This window comes from Thamnophis sirtalis, unplaced genomic scaffold (genome assembly GCF_051295495.1).
Source record: "Thamnophis sirtalis isolate CommonGarterSnake01/CBP01778 unplaced genomic scaffold, rThaSir2_p1.2 scaffold_12, whole genome shotgun sequence".
Lineage (NCBI taxonomy): Eukaryota > Metazoa > Chordata > Lepidosauria > Squamata > Natricidae > Thamnophis > Thamnophis sirtalis.
Window position 1 is genome coordinate 55951238 of NW_028261392.1, and position 19328 is coordinate 55970565.

Genomic DNA, 19328 nt, shown 5'->3' on the forward strand with positions numbered 1-19328 from the left:
TCCCTTCCTCCCAGTAGGTTCCGCACCTTCTCCTCCTCCTCAGACCCAAACAGGAGGGCCCTTAAGGCCAAGGCCATTAAACATCTCCTCGACATCAGGGCCATCGAGAGGGTCCCAGAGGGGGGAAAAGGGTCAGGATTTTATTCAAACCTCTTCCTAGTGCCCAAAAGCTCGGGGGGTTGGAGAGCCATCCTGGACCTTAAATTACTCAACTCCAGGGTGGTATACCGTAAATTCAAAATGGCTTCTCTAAGATCCATCCTGGAGGGCATCCGGCCGGGCGACTTCCTTGCCTCCATCGACCTTACAGAGGCATACCTGCATATCAGGATCGCCCCGGAACACCGTAAGTTTCTGAGGTTCTCCCATGAGGGGGACCATTTCCAATACAGAGCCCTGCCCTTTGGGTTGGCCTCAGCCCCCAGGACTTTCACCAAGGTGCTAGCTGCAGCTGCTGGTCACCTACGTTCCCTCCCTGTCCGTTTATTTTGTTACCTTGACGACATACTCATCCTGGCCAGGTCCTCTGCTTCAGCTGCAAGGGATCTGAATACTACCATCGACACTCAAAGATCCCTGGGGTTCTCCATTAACCTGGAGAAGAGCCACCTCGTGCCCTCCACTAGGCTGCTTCACCTAGGGTCCATTATCAACTCTGTAGCGGGGGAGGTGTTCCTCTCTCAGGATCGGAAGGACAGCATCGTTAAGATGATTCATGAGGTTCGCAAGTCACGCTCTGTCCCTGTAGTTCTTCTTTCCAGGCTCCTGGGAAAGTTCATCTCGTGCATAGGGATCATCCCCTGGGCCCGACTGCACACCAGGGAGCTCCAGTGGTTCCTGCTACCACATCAGAAGTCCGGGACAAGCGACGCGACCTTCAAGATCCAAGTATCACCCCAAGTGCTGCTATCTTTCCACTGGTGGCTGTCCCCAGCTCTGAACAGAGGCTGCCTCTTCAGAGATCCACCAAGAATGACGCTCACCACCGACGCAAGCCTCTTCGGCTGGGGGGCCCACCTGGAGAACCAGATCGCCCAAGGTCGGTGGACTCCAACAGATCTAAAGCACAACATCAACTGGTTGGAGCTTAGGGCCATCCACCTGGCCCTCCGACACTTCAAGGACATGGTCAGAGGTCAACACATCCTAGTCCTGACAGACAACGTAGCGGCCAAGGCACACGTGAACAGACAGGGAGGCACCCACTCCAAGGCTCTCCGCGACGAGGCGCTGCGCCTGGGTCACTGGGCGGAGAAACACCTGGCGTCCATCAAGGCGGAGCACATCTCCGGAACAGAGAACCATCAGGCAGATTGGCTAAGCAGAGAGACGATCGACAATGGAGAGTGGCAACTCCATCCCTCGATCTTCCATAGGATCTGCGAGAGGTTCGGCCATCCGACGGTGGACCTGTTTGCGACACCGCACAACGCCCAGCTACCAAGTTCGTCTCGAGGTTCCCGTCCCCGGGAGCCATGGACACGGACGCCCTACGCTGCAGCTGGCCACCAGGTCTTCTCTACGCCTTTCCCCCCCTTCCCCTCATCCCCGGGGTTCTGAGGAGGGTGGTAGCGGAGAGGGCAGATCTGATAATGGTGGCTCCCTTTTGGCCGTGCCGCCCCTGGCTGGCAGATCTGGTGGACCTGTCCACAGCTCCTCCCTGGGTTCTGAGGAGGGTGGTAGCGGAGAGGGCAGATCTGCAGCTGGCCACCGGGTCTTCTCTACGCCTTTCCCCCCCTTCCCCTCATCCCCGGGGTTCTGAGGAGGGTGGTAGCGGAGAGGGCAGATCTGATAATGGTGGCTCCCTTTTGGCCGCGCCGCCCCTGGCTGGCAGATCTGGTGGACCTGGAGGATACCAGCAGGGGAGGTGACGCTTCACCAGGGATCCCTAGAGCACCCAGACCCGGAGTGGCTCCATCTGACCGTCTGGCGCTTGAGCGGGAACAACTGAGACAGGCTCAGTTCTCCGAGGAGGTCATCAAGGTGGTAGAGGCATCCCGGAGACAATCCACCACCCGCATCTACAATGCCTCGTGGGTGGCCTTCTCAGACTGGTGCCGGGGTAAAGACATCTGTCCTATTCGCACTTTAAACCAATCAATTTTTATGCGCAATTTATAATTTCTTTCTTTTCTTTCACCTTTTTCTTCTGTCTTTGTATGGGTTATGCTTGAGGTACGCTTGAGATGGATGAATGTCCCACTTTTTTATGATCATATTGTTGTAATTTTGTGTTTTTAACTTCTTACGTGGGGACTGTTTGGGGGAGTGTATGAGTATGCGTGATTCGGAGGACCTGCCGGGAGTTGCGGGGGCCACGGGGGTGGTTGAGGGGACCAGAGACACGGGAGAGGGTCGGGGTATTGCGGTCGTAACAGGGAGGGGCAGATACGGCGGGGACTTTAGGGCAGGCCATTACCGGGGAAGGAGGGTTCGCTACATTACAGAGATCCCTCCTTCCGGCCCTAGGAGTCCCACTCCAAGACCAGATGGCGCAAGTAGTCAGGACCCTGGTCTCAGGCTGTTGTCGCTAAATGCCAGGTCTGTTGTACATAAAGCTCCTCTCGTCCGGGACTTAATTTTAGACGAGAGGGCAGACCTGGCATGTATTACTGAAACCTGGCTGGGCCCAGAGGGAGGAGTCCCCCTTGTAGAGCTGTGCCCAGAAGGATTTCAGGTGCTGCATCAGCCGAGAGCCCAGGGAAGGGGTGGGGGTGTGGCCGCTGTTATCCGAGAGTCGTTAGTTCCTCGTAGGGTCCCTGCTCCGGAGATTGTCGGGTGTGAGTCTTTGCTGTTAAAGTTGGACCTCAAGGGTCAAGTGGGTCTGCTGCTAACGTACCTGCCTCCCAACAGCGTTGCAGCAGCCCTCCCCTCGCTCCTCGAGTCGGTAGCCGAGCTGGCAATTGAGTTCCCTAGGTTGATGGTCCTGGGGGACTTTAATTTGCCGTCGCTCGGTGAAAACTCTGATGGGGCGCAGGAGTTCATGGCTTCCATGACAGCCATGGGCTTGACCCAAGTAATTCGGGGCCCAACCCATTCAGCGGGACACATGCTTGACCTCGTATTTCTCTCGGAGCAGTGGATTTGTGATCTTGGTCTGAGGGGGAGTGACATCATACCCCTGTCGTGGTCAGACCATTGCCTACTGAGGCTCGACTTCCGGAGGCCAAACCCCCACTGTAGGGAGGAGGAACCGACCAGGTGGTTCCGCCCCAGGCGTCTTATGGAGCCAGTAAGGTTCCAGACAGAGCTTGGGGTTATTCCTGACTCTTTCGCCCACAATCCGGTGGAGACTCTGGCTGCTGCGTGGCACTCGGCAGCGTCGGAGGCCCTCGACCGGATTGCGCCACTGCGGCTCCTCCGAGGCGGCGGATCCCGGAGACCCCCTTGGTTCACCGAGGAACTCCGGGAGATGAAGCGCCGGAGGAGATGCCTAGAGCACCGTTGGAGGTCCGATAAGTCCGAATCGAACCGGGCAATGGTAACCACCTGCACCAGGGAATACACCAGGGCACTTAGGGCAGCAAAAAGATCGCACATAGCCACCCTGGTAGCATCCGCTGAGTCCCGCCCAGCCGCCCTGTTTAGGATAACCCGCTCCCTATTGAACAAAAGGGAGGCGGGGGAACCCTTGCAGGGCAGAGCTGAAGAATATGCCCAATTCTTAGCGGACAAAATTGCTCGGTTTCGGTCGGACTTGGACTCCACCCCCGCAGTTCCAGCCGAGGCGCAGGGGGACCAAGTAGAACAGCTCTGGGTTGAGTTTCAAGACGTTACCCCCGGGGATGTGGACAAGGCCATGAGAGCTGTAAGTACTTCCACCTGCGTTCTGGATCCGTGTCCCTCATGGCTGGTTACTAACTGCAGTGAGGTGACACGAGGCTGGATCCAGGCGGTTGTGACCGCCTCCCTTCGGGAGGGGAACTTCCCCGCCGCACTGAAAGCGGCGGTGGTGAGACCCCTCCTGAAGAAACCATCCTTGGATCCAGCTGTTCTTAATAGCTATCGTCCAGTCTCCAACCTTCCCTTCCTGGGGAAGGTTGTTGAGAAGGTGGTGGCCTTCCAGCTCCAACGGTCCTTGGAGGAAGCAAACTACCTAGACCCCTTCCAGTCAGGCTTCAGGCCCGGTTACAGCACAGAAACCGCTTTGGTCGCATTGATGGATGATCTCTGGAGAGCCAGAGATGAAGGACGTTCCTCCATCCTGGTCCTCCTTGACCTCTCAGCGGCTTTCGATACCATCGACCATGGTATCCTTCTGCGACGACTGCGGGAGGTGGGAGTGGGAGGCACCGTGTTACGGTGGTTCTCCTCCTACCTCTCGGACAGGTCGCAGTCGGTGTTAGTGGGGGGGCAGAGATCGTCCCCTAGGCCCCTAAATTATGGGGTGCCTCAGGGTTCGGTCTTATCCCCCCTACTATTCAACATCTACATGAAACCGCTGGGAGAGATCATCCGCAGGCACGGGATTAGATACCATCAATATGCGGACGATACTCAATTGTATCTGTCCGCCCCGTGCCAAATCAATGAAGCGGTTGACGTGATGAGCCGGGGTCTTGAGGCCGTTATGGACTGGATGAGGGTGAACAAGCTTGTGCTCAACCCAGAAAAGACCGAGTGGCTGTTGTGTTTCCCTCCCAAAGATTTGGCTATTATTCCACCACTCAGGCTGGGGGGTCAAATTTTATACCCCTCAGAGAGGGTTCGCAACTTGGGAGTCCTCCTGGATCCACAGCTGTCATTTGACCACCACTTAACGGCTGTGACCAGGGGGGCATTCGCCCAGGTTCGCCTGGTGCGCCAGTTGCGACCCTACCTGAATCGGGAGGCTCTCACAACAGTCACTCGGGCCCTTGTGACCTCTAGGCTGGAATACTGCAATGTGCTCTACATGGGGCTGCCCTTGAGGAGCATCCGGCGACTTCAGCTAGTGCAGAATGCAGCCGCGCGAGTGATTGCGGGTGCACCCCGATTCACCCGCATAACACCTATCCTCCGCGAGCTGCGCTGGCTACCTGTTGATCTCCGGATGCGCTTCAAGGTGCTATTAATCACCCATAAAGCCCTACATGGCAGTGGATCTGGATACTTGAGAGACCGCCTTCTGCCAATTACATCCCTACGACCGATAAGATCTCATAGATTAGGCCTCCTCCGTATTCCATCGGCCAGCCAGTGTCGGCTGGCAACTACAAGGAGGAGGGCCTTCTCAGCAGTAGCCCCGACCCTTTGGAACGAGCTCCCCGTGGAGATTCGTACCCTCTCCACCGTCCAGGCCTTCCGCATAGCCTTGAAGAACTGGCTCGCCCGTCAGGCCTGGGGATAGGATAGTTACCCGCCCGAATGATGAGTGTTTGTTGTTTGCTATTTTATTACATGTTTTGTCCTACTGTCTGTATTCCCCTTTCCCAGTTTTTGTGTGAGCCGCCCTGAGTCCCCTCAGGGAAAAGGGCGGCCTACAAATTCTAATAAAATTCTAAATTCTAAATTCTATGACTGCCTCGGTTCCTCAGGTTCTGGACTTCCTCCAGGAGGGTCACCAGAAGGGCCTCGCCACCAGCACCCTTAGACGTCAGGTTTCCGCTCTTTCCACAGTCCTAGGAGGGGTGAACGCTCCCCCCCTATCTCAACACCCGGTTCTCAGGCGTTTTCTCAAAGGGGCGGCGAATTTGAAACCCTCAGTGGTCCATCGATTCCCCTCCTGGGACCTTCCCACAGTCCTCCAGGCTCTAACGGAGGCTCCGTTTGAGCCTCTGAAGGAGGTTTCCCTCCAGCTCCTGACCCTTAAGGTCATTTTTCTGGTAGCCATCACTTCAGCTAGAAGGGTCTCAGAGATCAATGCCCTTTCCAGCAGAGCAGACCTCTGCACCTTCCTAGAGAACAGGGTCGTCCTCAGACTCGACCCTTCTTTCATGCCCAAGATCAACTCCCCCTTCCACAGAGGGTTAGAGATCATCCTTCCGGATTTCTGTCCCCATCCCTCCGGGGAGAGGGAGAAATCCTGGCATAAGTTAGATGTTAGAAGAGCCCTACGCATCTACCTGAAACGCACGGCTCCCTTTCGACGATCAGAGGTCCTCTTCGTGTCCTTCCAACCTTCCACCCATGGGGCTAAGGTCTCCTCGGCCACCATCAGCAGATGGATCAGAGCGGCCATATCTCAGGCCTATCAGGCTCGGGGTCTCCAGGTCCCACAGGGTATCACAGCACACTCCACTAGAAGTGCTGCCACCTCAGCCGCCTGGTCTTCCCAGGCTCCCCTAGAAGAGATTTGTCGAGCGGCCGCCTGGGCCTCCCCGTCTCCCTTCATTAGACACTATAGATTGGATGCCTACGCCTCGGCGGACGCTGCCTTCGGCAGGAGGGTCCTTCAGGGCGTCCTAGACATGCAAGGGGGCTCGGGCCCGTCCATTCCCTCCCAGGACAACTAACTTTGGTATGTCCCAATGGTTACTCCTCCCACACCTTCTCTTCGGAAACTGGCAGTTGGACTTACCTGAACTGCATGTTTCGACGAGAAGTGTGGGAGGAGTCACTTCCCGCCCATTATGGTGACCTTCGCCGTGAAGCAGGGCCTGAGCACGTCCAGGTTCAAGCAACAACTAGGAAGAATCGGTATTGGCTGTTTCTTTTTGCTTCCTTTCAGATACCGTTCAGATATTCGGTTAAAGTGGCGAGCCACCGGACCAGCAGGAGGTGTGGCTTCCAAAGATTTCCTCAATCTCCAATAGGCAATCAAGATTAGGTTAATACCCAATGGTTACTCCTCCCACAGTGCTCAAAAAAGAGCCCAAACAAAGGAGTTAGAGTTAGGAGAACTTCCTTCCCTCCACTCTAAGCATGGTGACATCACCACAGGAAGTCCCCTTCTTCGGGTTTTCTATTGGTTCTGCAAGCCATCCCTTTTTTTTCCGGCTTCCACGAGACTCTGACCTGAACTTTTGAAGATGTTGAAGGCCGATGATAGATGCTTGAAGCCATCCCTCCACATCTAAATCGCACGTTTCTGGCCCTTTTTCCTGGAGATGATGAATTGATTCTTCTAGCCAATCATTCACACCCTCCCTGGCTGCCTTAGGACATTCCTCCGGGAGGTTGGTGGCAGATGCTTTAAGCCATTCTGGCAGGGTGTGTTTTGACTGTTCAGAGGAATCCTCTTTTAAATGTTTGAGAGATTTCTGCAGCCACCTCAGAAGATTTGACCCGGGTTCCTTCGATTTTTTAATTCTGTCTACTGAAGCTTTCAGCCATTGCTGGTTCAATTGATGTTCCACCATCTGAGGCTTCATTTCCTCTTGAGCTCCTGTCTCCTCTTCCTTCTGGTCTCCGTGTGTCAATAAGGTGCAGCGGCTTATTCTCTGTAGTTCCTCTCTGGAAAAAAAATCAGAATGTTAGCTGTGAATCTGTGCCAACAACAAAGTATTCTTAGTTAAAATAACGGGAACTTCTTTGATGTCAGGAAACTCTCACTCTGAAAGTTTATGAATATTGCTGGGCACCGGGGGATGGAGATTGAAAAGTCTCCTCTATACCTATCTTCCCATTCCATGAGACTAACTCCTAGATTTGTATATGTGAAAGTATAAGAGCCACAGTTTGTTAATTTCTTTCTAAAGTAAGAAGAATGTCAGGTTTTTCCAAGCTTTCTAAGATAAGGAGACCCTAATATGAAATTCTGGAAGAAATAGTTTGTGGTGTCTATCGAAACATTTCTCACCTGCACAGTATTTCTTCGTACGCCTCTTTCTCATCGTTCAGTTGGATATTTTTAAACGTCAGAATCTCCGTTTTGTTTCGCAGCTCTTCACATTCTGCAGTCAGTTTTGACATCACTGCTCTCTTTCTGTAAATTATGAGGACCAGAGAGATATTAGCCCTCTTAATTTATTACTTGAATTACTAATTATTATTGTATTCTATTATAACTATTGCTCTTCTCTTACTCAGTCATACATACATACATACATACATACATACATACATACATACATACATACATGAATGGAATACTTCTTTTATCCAGTATATCTGGCCTAAGGGATCTAATAAATAAATCTGAATTTGAAAGAAAAAGTCAAATCGCTATCTAAATATTTCTCACCTATTAAGTTCTTCTTTGAGATCCTTATTCTCCCGGAGGAGCTCTGCTTTCTCTGCAGCTTCTTTCTGAGCCTCGCAGCGGAGTCTCTGGTTCTCTTGCCTCAGTTTCTCCAGCTGCCCAAGTTCCTCTGAACTCAGTTTTCTGTAAAATATCAAGAGCAAAGTGTAATTAGCTCCCTTAGGTTTTTTTATTTGAATTATAAAACTTGTTTAAAATTAAAACTAATTGAAATAGCTGAGAAAGGAAGAGAAAGTCAGGGTGGCTATCTAAATCTTTTAACCTGCTCAAGTTTTCTCTGTAATCCTTGTACTCTTCGGCCAGCTGGTGGTTTTGCTGGATTAGGTCCTGAATTTGGACTCTGAGCTCCTTTTTTTCGGACAGGAGTTTGAATATTTCCATTGTCTTTCTGCAAATTATGAAGACCAGAGAGAAATTAGGCCCTTGGGGTTTTTTTTTTTTTACTTGAATTATCAACCTTTTGATACAATTACAACACATTCCACCCTTTTTTCCCAAGCTTTACTAGAATATAATTTTCCATCACTTGTTTCATAAAATGGCCCGTCCCATTGCCAATGGACAAATGATGAATGTTGTATAAAAAAGTGTGAACTGAATAGGGTTATAAAATGATGTGATGAACTATGCAAAGACTTACGTATAACTCTGGCTCGTTACTGTCTTCAGATCTTCTTCCAATTTCTCACTTTTTGTCTGAACAATCTAGAGAAGCCAAAATACATCACAAGTCAGGAATATATTTCCATGCTAGGTTGCTTACCCGATGGGAACGCATCTTTCAGCTGATGTTCTGGTCCATGTGCTTTTCTGGACTCCGGGAAACCTGGCAGTTCCGTGAAGAATGAAGAACAAAATGAATTTTAAACGCTTGCTTCATAATTTCCTTCATTTCATGGTCATGAGAAGAATTACATGAATTTGTTTTCCATAAATTCTCTCATGTCAGTGTAAAGAAGATATTCGTTGAAACATCCTCTTTAGGGAAAAAAAGTCTAGGGTGTAGACAAGCATATTTGTGCATATTAAAATCATGCATGTCAAGATGAGCACAAATGTGCAACTCCCGATTTATTGCTGTAGATGTTTAATGCAGGCAATAAAGGCTATTCACACCGGGATAGAAAAAGAAAGATTTAGTGTTAGTTCATTTGTTTAGGAAATGCAAAACACGGTGGTTCAAACAAAATCTGAATCATCTACATTTTATTTCACCGCCATTGGTGTTGTATGTGGCCAAAGAAACTAGCTAATGTGGCAAAGAAGGAACCAACCAAGAATGAGCATGAACTCTGACAATTGCCATTCTTGAATAGAAATTACAAATAAACTAGTTTGTATTGAATAGATGTGTGTGTGTATGGATTTCATCCATATAGTAGAAATATAAAGCGAACATATATACTCTATAAAATATGCTGCACATGCATTATTCACAATTACCAATTGTGAAGAAATCATTTCTTTTCATTTTTCTCATAAATATATTCCAAGGTGAGCTACAAGTATACATTATATACCTCAGCAGGTCTCCGTTCTTCGGTGGTAGATGACAGAAGAGGAAGTCTCGATCGTTCTCCCTGCAATGACCAAAGACCCAATTTTTAATGATTTTTGGGAATGGCTGGACGAGTCCCTGCAGTTTTCTTAGCAAGGTTTTTCAGAAGTGATTCGGTGTTGTTTTCTTCCTAGGGCTAAGAGAAGCTAACTGGCTCAGGGTGACCCACTTGTCTTTGCTTCTACAGTGGGGCAAGAAATGTCGGTCTCTGAGTTTGCAGGTTGATGCCTTAACCGTGGCGTAACAGAAACCATAATTAATATTCTGTCTGTCTGTCTCTAACTACCTAATCTGCCTGTCTGTCTTCCTTAAATTTCTATACATTCCATCCAGTGGCGGGATTCAAACAATTGAACAACCGGTTCTCTGTCCTCATGACCAGCTGGGTGGGCAGGGCTTGGTGGTCAAGTGTCTAGGTGGGCGTGGCCAACTCAATGTCACTCATGTCGATGGGGGCTTCGCCTTAGCTGTTACAATGTCATAAGGGTTTACCGGAGAGGCAGTTTCTGTAAGCAGGGCAATAAAGATTAGGCTAGAAACAACACTAGAAAGTTTCCTTCCTGCCCTCCTTACAGGATTAGCCCTTTAAAGCGGAAAAAACCAAAGTAAGATTTCTTCCAACCACCGGTTCTCCGAACTGCTTAAAAAGTTAACCACCGGTTCTCCCGAATACGTGTGGACAGGCTGAATCCCACCACTGATTCCATCACACGTTTACTGTGACAGCCTATGAACAAATATTTTCTCTTACCTCCTTTTGGAGACACCTCAGTTTTTTGCTTAATTTCCTCAACCGATAGTTTTCCATGGCAAAATCAGTGACGGAAACTAGAAGGTAAAGAAATAGGTGACAAGGCAGAATAGCTTTGGCATTTTTATTTCAAAAATTGGAATGTAAACTTGAGAGACAATGTCTAGAATAGGACATGATTGGTTAATTACATTTGCCCTCAAATTCCTCTACTCTGATCCTTTAGGACAAGCGTTGCCCTTCCCTCCCCAGCAGTTTCCCCTTTCCTTTTTTTCTTTCAACTAAATATTGGGCATTTCTATTCCAATTGATAAGGTCCCATAACCTTAAGCTACTTTTCAATCTCCTATGACTTACAGGGGAAGTTTATGATCTTTTTCATGAAAGCAGATGGATAGACGATTCAACATGTGGGAGACATTCCTTTTCCCCAGGCTATTTCAACCCCTTCAAGTGTTTCTAGAAGCTACAACCTACCTATCTAAACCCCACATAATTCAATTTTCCTATTTATATGTGGCCCATCTGACCTAAAGGCAACACTAGGCAGCTAAATGAAATAAAACATTAACAGATTATAACAGGTAACATCAAAACTAACATTGCTTTAAAAATGTAAATCCTACAATGTAGGGGATGCAGCAGTGATGGGATTCAAATAATTTAACAACCGGTTTTCTGCCCTAATGACCAGCTGGGTAGGTGAGGCTCGGTGGTCATGTGACTGTTTGGGTGTGACCAACTCAATATCACTCAGGTCGATGGGGGCTTCCCCTTAGCTGTTACAATGTAATTAGGGTTAACCAGAGAGGCAGTTTCTGTAAGGAGGGCAATAAATATTAGGCTAGAAACAACACCAGAATGTTTCCTTCCTTCCTGCCTTTCTTACAGGATTAGCCCTGTAAAGTGGGGGGGGGAAGGGAGATTTCTTCCAACAACTGGTTCTCCGAACTGCTCATAAAGTTAACAACCAGTTCTCCCGGATAGGGGCGGACTGGCTGAATCCCACCACTGGGATGCAGCCATGGATCTGTGAACTATCTCAAATGATATATATAACTGGCTGTCAATATTCCCCATGAAGAGCCTTTTAATTCAAAGAACGTTTTTCTTTTTCATACCACAAGAGACCCAAACAATTCAAAACAATTTCTAGAGGTACATTTTTTTATTTAGTATGTGGGAAAAGTTCTCACTTTGTTCCCAAATGCCAATCTGCAAAGGTATCCCAACAAGTTACTGCCTCACAGTACATTTTTTGGGAGGTCGCATGACATCACAATTGCATCAACAAAATTTGCAATAGTGATGAGAGCTTCATATGCAAAACAAGCTCAGCTATTGATGTTTGCAGATTTTTTTCTTCAAAGTTTGATCAGAACAGAGGCCGACAAATAGCATAGGTCTTCTTGATACTCTATATTGATTCTATGATTTATCTGCCTTTAAAATGGGGATGGGCAACAGGATTTTACAGACATCCACCAAGGTGTCTGCCCCCTCCCCCCAAATTTCACTAAATACTGAAAGCAAACATGTCATCAAGGCTTGGTGCAAGGTTGGCAATGACATCTCAGCTCTAGAAGTGTAACCTGTGACCCACTGGACCATAATTCCAGAAGTGTGTCCTTACCTGGATCCGCTGGTCCTCCACACGTTAGCACCTCAGCACCTTAGCACTTCACCTCCTCAACACTTCAGCTCCTCAGCACTTCAGCACCTCCGCACCTCAGCTCCTCAGCACTTCCGTACCTCAGAACCTCAGCACTTCAGCACTTCCGCACTTCAGAACGTCAGCACCTCAGAAGTCAGCACTTCAGCACCTCCGCACTTCAGCACCTCCGCACTTCAGCACCTCCGCACTTCAGATCTGTAGCACTTCAGCACCTCAGCACTTCCGAACCTCCGCACCTCAGCTCCTCAGCACTTCAGTGCCTGAGCACTTCAGCACCTCAGAACCTCAGCACTTCAGCACCTCAGAACCTGCGCACTTCAGAACCTGCGCACTTCAGCACCTTAACTCCTCAACACCTCCGCACTTCAGCACTTCAGCACTTCCGCACTTCAGCTCCTCAGCACGTCAGCACCTCAGCACTTCAGTACTTCCGCACCTCAGCTCCTCAGCACTTCAGCGCCTAAGCACTTCAGCACCTCAGAACCTCAGCACTTCAGCACTTCCGCAGTTCAGCACTTCAGCACCTCAGAACCTCCGCACTACAGAACCTCCGCACTTCAGCACCTTAACTCCTCAACACCTCCGCACTTCAGCACCTCAGCACTTCAGCACCTCTGCACTTCGGTTCCTCAGAACTTCAGCACCTCAACACTTCAGTACCTCCGCACCTCAGTTCCTCAGCACTTCAGTGCCTGAGCACTTCAGTACCTCAGAACCTCAGCACTTTAGAACTTCCGCACTTCAGTACTTCAGCACCTCAGAACCTCCGCACTTCAGAACCTCTGCACTTCAGCACCTTAGCTTCTCAACACTTCCGCAATTCAGCACCTCAGCTCCTCCGCTACTCAGCACCTCAACTACTCAACGCCTCAGCACAAGGATTGGGATCCTGGATATATATATGTGTAGCAGTCATAGTCATCACAATCAGTGTTTGATGACATGGCCCTTAATATTTTATCTAGCTGTGGATGGGTGCTAGGGGTGAGCCTTATATGGCACACAGGAAATGGGCACCTTTGAATATGAAGGGGGACAAGAGGTGCCCTCATGTCACCAAAATAAGGATATCATAGTTCTAATACCAAAGGCAAATGGCAAACCTTTACTCTAAAATCCACACGGTTCCTCATATATGTGGTGGTCTCATCTGCTTTTTTTGCATTTTTATAAACTTGAAACAGCAGAAACAAGAAAAAAATCCTACATGAAGGTTTTCCTGGGAAAATTGTATCCACCTTTGTATCCCCTTTAGCCGAAGAATTCAATTTAATTCAATATTTTATCATCCCAGTTGTTGAAAAAAATGAAAGAACATCACCAACTTGCCACGTAGGAAACACTGTAGAAAATACATTTTCCCCCATGTTTAAATTTGCAAGATGAGATCTAATGGAAGAGAATCATCTTTGTAGCTCAGGGTTGAAATGTAGAGTCCTTGGTGCTCTCTGAGCTTGGTTTATTGCTTGCAGACATTTCATTACCCAACACCATCATCATCACAGGGACGTGCAGTCACGGGAGGCGGGGCCTCACCAGCATCATGAAGAAAAAGAAAGAAAAATTAAAAAGAAAAAGGCTGAGGTAGTTGCTGCCAGATTCACAGTGGATGACTCTGCTTAGTGCTTAACTGCAGTGGGAGGCGAGGGAACTACGGGCCTCCTTTACTCTAGCTTTATGATCACTTGAGCAGAGTTAAGCAAGGGTTAAAAGATGAAAAATTTCTTAGGCAAAGGAGGCACGTGTTATCTCGCCTTTTGTAGAGGGCATTTTTAGAGGCTTTTTTTTCTTTTCATGAGGGCAGGCAAAAGCAGAGTTGAAATCCTCTCTGAAACAGCTGGAAAAGCTGCGTGTATGGGGAGGGGGGAGGAATTCAAAAAGTTTGATTGCATGCAGAACCATGTTGCCTTTTCAAACACACACACACACAAACACACACACAGAGCTGGATAAAAGTATATAAGCCCAGCTTCACTGATTACAAGTTTGAAAAGGCAACGTGATTCACCTGCAATCAAAGGCTCCGATTGGAAGGCAGCAGGGGAATGAGGGGGCGGGGTATGGCAGAGGAGCTGTTTTCAAGCCTTTGGAAAATATATCCAATCCAACTTCTGTGTTTGTGTTTGAGAGTGAGTGAGTGAGAGAGGGATACAAGTTCTCTGTGTGCGTGTGTCTGTTCAGTTCAGTTCAGTTCACTTTATTTGTATGCTGCCCTTTTCTCTGGGGGGACTCGGGGCAGCTCACATTTCAAAAGGGGTGGGGGAAGGACAAACAATTTACAACATAAAAACATTACATCATTTAAGAACTCAACAGTCATACAATTCTAGTAGGGGTTAGAATCATTAACCCCAGGCCAGCCGGGATAGCCAGATTTTAAGTGCGGTGCGGAAGGTCTGGAGGGTGGTGAGGGTCCGGATCTCCACGGGGAGTTCGTTCCAGAGGGTCGGAGCAGCCACTGAGAAGGCTCTCCTCCGAGTAGTTGCCAGTCTACACTGGCTGGCTGATGGAATTCGGAGGAGGCCTAATCTATGCGATCTTATCGGTCTAATGGAGGTGATTGGCAGTAGGCGGTCTCTCAAATATCCAGATCCAATACCATGAAGGGCTTTGTAGGTGACAAGTAGCACCTTGAAGCGCACCCAGAGATCAACAGGCAGCCAGTGCAGCTCGCGGAGGATAGGTGTTACGTGGGTGAATCGAGGTGCACCCACGATCGCTCGTGCGGCTGCATTCTGGACCAGCTGAAGTCGCCGAATACTCTTCAAGGGCAGCCCCATGTAGAGCACATTGCAGTACTCCAGCCTAGAGGTCTGTTCGAGAGAGGGGGAAGGGAGGGAGAGAGGGAGGAAGGAGGGGGAGGGAGAAGAAAAAGAATGGGAAAACTTATTTTGGAAGGGGGAAAAATGCTGTCGCTTTAAATCGGAACTGAGCATGCCTGGCTGTGGAATTCTGGGAGTTGAAGTCCACAAGTCTAAATAGTGCCTCACCAGGCTTAAAGCTGACCGCACGTCACTGGTGTTATCAAAACATTGCTAATAAGATTTCTCTCTTTAGGACCATAAATTCTTTTTTTTTCTCTTCTGTATCTTCCCATTTGGGGTAAGTTTCCCCTCCATTTAATTCCTATTTCAGGATTCCACTCTTTCCATTTTCAGAAACTAACCAATCACCATGTCTCAGCAATTTTAAATTCTTTATATTCATTTTCCTCTTCGGTTTTTTGGATTTTAACTGCCACTTTTTCCATTTGATGAACATCTTCAACTTCTCCATCATATTTTACTGTTAGATGCACTAAGTAATCCAACTTCTTCTCTATCCTCTCATCTGTAGTTGATAATTTCTGTATTTCTGAGAATATCTTTTGCAGATTTAAAACTTCTCTCTGGTGTTGAAATTGCGCCATGATTTCTGGCTGACAAACACTGCTACTCTAGCTTAGAAGGTTTTAGCAGAATTAAGCATCACAATAACATTTCACTTTTCTCTGGTTAAAAATCTACTTCAAAGGGACATCTGTGTGTTTTTCTTCACTCTCTATAAACAAGCTGTGAGTCCTTGAAGTGCCAAGCCAGGATAATCAGTGAAAAAAAGTATTTTGTTTCCAATACACAAATATCTAACTTCTGAGAAGCAGTTACAAAATTACAATGTTACCATTTCTTTGTTTCTTTTTGTAATCTTTTTGTATTTCAAGTTTTTTAAAAAAGGTCCGATTTTTAAATGAGTTAGAAAAACACCCACAGTAATGAAAGAGGAGAGTTTTAGTCCATAGATTATGGAGAGTAGTCAAAGAAAAAAAATAGAAGAAGGAAACTTAATCCGTTCATTTTAAAAGGCTTACATAAATTCCATCCGTAAAAATAGCATTTAAAAAGTAAGATAACCCATTGTTCAAAATCAGTCCAAATTTAATTCCGCCACTTATTTCTTCTGTTCTCCAGTTTAAATTAATTTTAAGGTTTTTTTATATGCAGTCACTTTTAAAACAGTAAAAATTCCTCAACAGCCGAAAATACTTTCCCTTTCCATATCCTTCCATTTTGGAGCCGCCCCGACCTCATCAGCCTTTTGGCTGGATTTTTTGTCACCAGCTTGAAGAATTTCTCTTGGATCAATCCAGAGACTTTGCAATGCCCCTGTGATCAGCAAGATGTATTCTTCCTGTTCACCATCTCTACAGGACGGTTTAGGTCTGTTTGGACCACCCAGAGACAAAAGTGTCAACTGCGATCTCAGAGCATTGAGCTCGCACGTCGTGTCATCGTGACTTCGACTCCTCTTCTCCAGCACCCTTTCCTAGTTCTGTTTGATTTTATTTTGCAAAATTCAGAATAAGTTCACCATACTTCTAAATGTGCACAGATACATGTAGATTAGTGATGTAAATGTATGGGATGTAATTAGGTTTGCCTTTCTCGAAAAGTGCCTGCTGTAGTTTCATTATGGACTCCCCTACTCAAAAAGGGAGGGAAATGTACAAAAGAAGGAACTTATCAGCGCTTTGCTTTCATAATTAATAGAATCAAAACTAAGAAACCACTCTTTGTCCTTGAGCATATCAATTACCTCTCAGGTTAGTTGACACATCATGCTAAGTGAAATACAATTTGTTTGATGTGGCTCATCTAGAACTGTCGTGCCTTCCTCTGACATATCCTCAAATGAGGAACTACTGAACTGAAGAAATAATCAAGGCACAGTTACCAATTCAAGCTGAGACTGGACTATACAATATTCCTCCAGGTCAAGGAAATTAGGTTCTACCACAAAACCGCGGACGACAAAATCGCGGTCCACGAAAGCGCGTATGTGACGTCATCACAGCGCAACGAAAAAGGTAGAAAAATGTAAAAATAAAGCTAAAACCTTCCCCTAACCCCCCCCAAACCTAACCCTAAACCTAACCCTAAACCTAACCCTTAAGCTAACCCTAAACCTAACCCTAAACCTAACCCTTAACGTAACGAAAAACCTAACGCTAACCCTTAACCTAACGCTAAATGTAACGCTAACGCTCTAACCCTAACCCTAACCCTAATCCTTAACCTAACCCTAACCCTAACCATAACCCTAACCCTTAACCTAACCCTTACCTTTATGTGAATCGGCTTGCTGTAATTTAATTTTTATTTCAATTTTTTGATCTTTTTTGTCGTGTTGTGATGACGTCACATATGCGATTTCATCGACCGCGCTTTTGTGGAACGCGCTTTTGACAGGTCACGGGAAATTAATCCAGCACCTACTAAATGCTGTCTGGATTTCTCCCCAGAGAAAACTGATGCTTGCAGAGAATACACAGGAATGGGAGAAAGACTTATGCTTTGGAGTGCAAGAAAAGTCATGCAGATCTTCCAGGAGTAGGTCTGACTCTGCTGCAAATTCACACACAAATAACAGAAGAACTAGGCTGCCACAGCATTTAACTTTCTGCCTTCCTTTCAGTCTATATTACTAGCAACTGTCTGCTAATGCTAAATGGCTTGTAATCCTTCTTGGATGGAGTTTTGGTCACTCCAAAATAAAAATGATATTGAGACTTTGGAAAGAGTTCAGAGAAGAGCAACAAAAATGATTAGGGGCATAAAAATATGAAGAACAATTGCAGCAGGGGTGGGTTCCTGCCAGTTCTAACCTCTTCTATAGAAGAGGTCCCACAAATCTACAGTACCGTTTAGAACCGGTTCCAGCTCCCTCCCCCAACCCGTCCACACATCATCAAGATGAAGAGCAAGAGGAGGAATTCTGGGAGTTGAAGTCCACAAGTCTTATAGCTGTCAAGTTTGAACACCCCTGGGGTGTTTTTTTCTAAAGGTTTAGTGGTGCAAGGGTCTTGTAATTTGACAGCTTTAAGACTTGCATGCTTCAAATGCCAGAGTTTCTGAGCCAACATTTTGGTTGCTAAGCAAGAGCGTTGTTAAGTGAGTTTCATCACATTTTACAATTTGACCATGCCCACCCAATCACATGGCTGGCATGCCACTCCCACTCGGTCACATGGCCGGCAAGCCAATCCCACCCAGTCACATGGTTGGCAAGCCAATCCCACAAAGCAGGCCACACCTACAGAAGAGGTTCTAAAACATTTTGAAACCCACCACTGAATTGCAGGAACTGGGTATCGTCTAGTGAAAATAAGAAGCATGGGTGACATGATAGTAGTATTCCCAATACTGGAACTGAAGAAGAGGCCAACTTATTTACCAAAACACCTGAAGACAGGACAAGTAACAATGGATGGAAACTAACCAAGAAAAGAAGCAACCTAGAACTAAGGAGAAAATTCCCAAGAGAGAGAACAATTGAACGGTGGAACAAATTGCCTTTGGAAATTATGGGTAACCCATCACCGGAAGCTTTTAAGTCTCCTGCGAGAGCAGGGATTAGACTAGATGACCTCTGAGGTCCCTTTCAACTCTATTATTGCTACATCATGTGATAAAGCTAGTTCCTGTGACTCTTGGTCACCTTTTGAGTTTTTCTGTAGTAGTTCTGTGAACTACATTCACAGTCATTGACTTTGCTTTTACTGTGGATTTTCACCTCCACTACAACTCCACCTTCTCTAGAAATAAAGAAATAAAACTACCACGGTTTTGTCAAGGCAAAACACCAACTATATTATGGAGTTTGGAAAGTTGTGCCAAAACAATGTTGACTTATTCAACAACCAGTGGTGTAAAAATAAAAAATAGTATGACTTGGCAAAAGCAGTAGCAGTTAGACTTATATACCACTTCATAGGGCTTTCAGCCCTCTCTAAGCGGTTTACAGAGTCAGCATATTGCCCCCAACAACAATCTGGGTCCTCATTTTACCCACCTCAGAAGGATGGAAGACTGAGTCAACCCTGAGCCAGTGAGATTTGAACAGCTGAACTGCAGAACTGCAGTCAGCTGAAGTAGCCTGCAGTGCTGCATTTAACCACTGCGCCACCTCAGCTCTGTTTGCAAACACTTTCATTAACTTGACTTAAAATGCTGTATTGGAGCACAATTCACTTTTTTTTTTAATTTTTACTTTCCTTTTTCATGACTGAGAACCCCCACCCCATACCCAATAGAATCTGGAGTCCCTGTATTCTCCATATTTATTTTTACCATTATTATGAGAATCTCTGACACTGCATAGCAGAATGTTGTTTAGGGATGGTGAGTATTAACAAAGTTCTAGTGTTAAAAGAGGCAAGAGGGCCTCCCTGAGAAACGAACAGTAA

The 19328-nt window shown here is 46.9% G+C and overlaps 1 protein-coding gene across 1 annotated transcript in view; it reads left to right on the top strand.

Annotated features, from left to right (window-relative positions):
- LOC106549176 (dimethylaniline monooxygenase [N-oxide-forming] 4) overlaps nucleotides 1-19328 on the top strand; it is a 103346-nt gene that overhangs the window by 59339 nt on the left and 24679 nt on the right. The gene's annotated exons all lie outside the window — the stretch shown is intronic.